Source organism: Lineus longissimus, chromosome 5 (genome assembly GCF_910592395.1).
Source record: "Lineus longissimus chromosome 5, tnLinLong1.2, whole genome shotgun sequence".
NCBI classification, from domain to species: domain Eukaryota; kingdom Metazoa; phylum Nemertea; class Pilidiophora; order Heteronemertea; family Lineidae; genus Lineus; species Lineus longissimus.
This window is the reverse complement of record NC_088312.1, coordinates 7,387,507-7,391,706: the sequence shown is the minus strand read 5'-3', so window position 1 is coordinate 7,391,706 and position 4,200 is coordinate 7,387,507.

Sequence of the window (4,200 nt, the reverse complement as noted above, 5' to 3'; positions counted from 1 at the left end):
TATTATCTTGCAAACTATTGTGCTATTTTTCATCTTCGTTGAAAAAGAACCTCAAAATATTTGTGCATCCTACGTTTTAGGTTTTTATTTCCTTCCTCAGCAGCGTCGTATCGACCAGTTGCAACGGTCAGATCGAAAGCTTCTGCGTGTTAAGTGCCTCAAAGCAAGAATTATTAAATTCTTTAATAGTTCTTGCATTAAGCAACACTTCTAATGACTAGACACAGCAGTTACACTTCATCGTTATCAACTTTAGGAGGACTGCTCATTATCAGCAACACTTTCTCCGAAATTAAAAAGGTCATCTATATAAAAATGAAAAAAATGAAGGTTGGGGTTTCTCATCTGATATCAACTACAGTAGAGGTTATCATCCGACTTCACACTTTGACTGCAGTCTGTCCGTATACTCCGAAGAGCTGCTCAATCAGAACGGGAAAATGAGCATATGAGCGGTACCCATTCATGCACAAGGCAAGTTTGACTGGGTTCGAACCATGCACATAATTGACCATTAGCTGACAGTCCGCGCCACTATTCCCCGGCCGTATCGTTTTTGAACACATCGTTAGAAAACCCTAATACACCCGTTGCCAACAGTGCACTTGTGCGTGATACTGGTCGACCAGACGTCTGCTCACTTTGCGAAGGAAAGGAAAGATGTCACTGCAAGGTAAGCTGTCTCTCTTCACCCAGATCGATGAAATGGTTGCAGGTCCCCATGGCTTTTTCACTTGGAGCCGTTGCCGAGAACTAAACCAAAGATAAAGACGTGCTCTCTCATATAACGACTCCTTCACTTGAAGATAACTGGATTAAGGTGTGTGCCATTGTAGTTTCATATAATACCGTCTATCGTTCTTCATTGGTATGAATAGTTCAATATTACCACTTATATCATTTCATCTATCTTGGTATTTCATAGCTGAGCCGATGTTCTATACTCTAATTATGAGGCTTTCAAAGGAATTTAAGATTTAGATAGGTCCCTCGGGGAAAGTATTATTCATACTCATAATGTATTTGGTAGAACACAACTCGGAATATATTTTGTGGAGCATACGATTTCTATCTTTCTACTTGGCAATGAAAATGAAGGCAATACCAAAGATCATGGCCTGGGCAGCAGCGTCTTATATTGTGACCTTGTTTGTTGTCATGATCCTTCCTGAGGATAATACCAGAATGACGGTAAACCGTGCAACAACACCAACCAAATTCTACAGAACCAGTCCATCTCCATCAACACGTTGTGCTCCTGACGCAAAGGGACGGAAACTTGGATTGCATTTTGTGACCTACTTCAGAAGATTGTCTCTTGGAGCACCAGTGGTGGACAGGAAGAGCTACGAACGTTATTTGGCTCTAAAGTATCGTGAGAAGGACATCTTGAAAACCGTGCGAAGGAATTTGGGGAACCCCAATATCACTAGAGTTCACCTGATTCACACGAAAACTGCGGAAAAAATAATCAAAAGCTCTATCAAAGGATGTGAGAGAAAAAAACTAAAATTTCACGCATTGGTAAACAGAACGGATGTACTTTACAGTGACATATTTCGTTACATCAATCAAGCTAATTTGCATCGACATCTTGTTGTGGTTGCTAACAACGATGTGTACCTTGGATACGGGTTTGAAAATGTTAAAGGGGAACGGCTCGGACGTGGTCGGATCGTTTACGCTCTGACAAGACGAGAGACGCACCTCAGGTCTTGTATCGTCAAAGACCTTTGTGGTGAGTTTAATCAGTACACAGGAGCACATGATGCCTTTGTCTTTAATATCACGGCACCGGTAGCAAGGAAAGTTACCCGGGAGATGAGGTTCCGACCAGAGTTGCTCTACGCTGAGAATGCCTTGATTTGGATCATGAAAATGAAGATGAAACTGGTCGTAAAAAATCCCTGCAAGGTTCTTCATGTGCATAAAGTAAACTGTGTTGAGAAGACTGGGCCAAAAGTCAGTTATCGAGGTCACGGGCTCGCACCCTTTACAAGGTTGTAGCGCATGCCTTGCACATTGAGGACCATCTTATACCTAGTACGCCTATTCACCGACAGGGCTATTGGCTATAGGCAGTACGTATGGTCCATGTGAATGTTCCTGCGAACGCAACAATGTTTGGCACAAAGCAAAAGATCTCAACTACGGTCAACATGATTGCGGATCGTAGAACTTTGTTAGTGTTCACTGGTGAGCCAGGTGGGAAGGTAAAAGGGCTAATTCGCCGGTTCATCTTCTTTACTTCAAGGTAGATTCGAAAGTAAAAGTATAGAATGAGAACTAATGGTATCAGAAAAACACAACAAAAATATAACACATTGTCACAGGAGGGTTTGCTTTGTCGTCTAACCTTGTGCAGTATACGATAGAATTGAATCGATACGTGCAAAAAAAGAGAGAAATGGTCCTATCCCGACTAGGGTGCTTAATCCGAAACAAAACCCAATTAACCAGAAGCAGCGGGTTTTGGCCACGACGAGAGAGTGATTTAGAAGATACGTGATATACATGTATAACGCCGCTCTGCTACCATGTAACTACGCTCCCTGCTACCATGTAGCGCCGCGCGTTGGATACGGGATGTTGGTTCGAATAAAGTGGGATGAAACCATCAGCCGATACCCATGGCCAGTTTAACGTTTGGTTTGCCCCTCCAGAGGCTGTAAATCTTGACCTGGCTGTTTATAAGAATAGTGACTGCCGGTCGTCTACAGAGAGATCCGAAAGAACCAACTCAACAACTTAATATCGATTTCATACTTTTCATTAGGTAATTTACAACAATAGGATAAGATGGATAGAGTGAAGAGTTCCGAATTAGGCCTAGGACACGTTAGAAGAAGAGACGGGAGATGACCTACCTTTGCCATGGAGTCATACCAGGGACGGGCACACACATGACCGGTTCATAAGAATTCATTGCTCAGAAGCGCTGCTCGGAATTCGCAGGAATCCAGTTACCTTTAGAAATCAGTCGCGTCCCATGGCATGTGTCCATTGCCTAGGTCGGTCGAAGGGAAAAAAGCCGTTCATGGTACATATGTTACATATCGGGAGTCAAACGTGTCATCAGACCATTCCACGTTATTAAAACCAACATCCCGTATCCAGAGCGCGCGGCGTTACATGGTAGCAGAACGTAGTTACATGGTATGCAGAGCGTATTTAGGTTAACGGAGAGAGCTGAAATATATTTAAGACACTGGGTTACATAATTTGACAGGAGTACTTTCAAAAGTGCAAATAACGGTAGAAAAATGACAAAGCCGCACAGTCCTTACGCGAATACCATGTAACTACGCTCTGCTACCATATATAGACCAAATAGACCATCTCACCATGATTCCTGGTGGTTCCTTGATTGGTCTGCAAGGGCAAAGCTACTGAAGGAAGATCACCTATATCATGATCCACAGAAATTGTGTCATTTCATTTATTTCGCTCGAAACCTCGACTGCCGCCTGGGTTAAGTCAGAATCAGGTCAAGACAGAACAAAAGTCGTCACAGCATCAACCGTTTTATTCAGCTGCCTGAGGAAACGGTGTTATTGCTTTGTTATAAACGTGACGTAAATCGTCCCAATGCATCCCTAACTGGCCGATGATTGAAGCTAGCCTTATCAACGCCAGCAACAATTGCTCGGGCAGAAAAACGTTACTGTCAAATTGCTTCCTTGGAAATCCGTGGTAACCTTTCACCGTGCTGTGTGAGAGATCTGGACTTTTTACTGAAATAAACCAGGTGATTTGTCGCTCCTAGTTCTTATAGCATTGGTGAACTTGCTCTAGAAGTACATCACGAACGTCTGCATGAACAGGCTAGCTCAGGATAGAACTTTCATAAAGATAACGTTTGTGGAACCAATGATGTCAGCAATGGCGGATTTGCACTAACGTTAGAGTCGATTATCTTGGAGTCAAGTCAGCATACTTCGTTTATGCTGCTGACTATGCGAACTTTCACTTATAGATTTTGCGCACAACCGAGTAGATACTAATTATGGTGTATAAAAATGTATCTGAGATAAACCTTACATGTATGTTCCCTCTCATATGTTTAAAATCTAACATGACCTTGAAGTGACTGAGACAGATATATGTTTAGGCTACCACTTACATGTACTGGAACACTTGATAGATGTATGAAGCAGGAACAAGTTCTTTAGTTGTCAAGTAGAAATGTCTTGAAAGGAA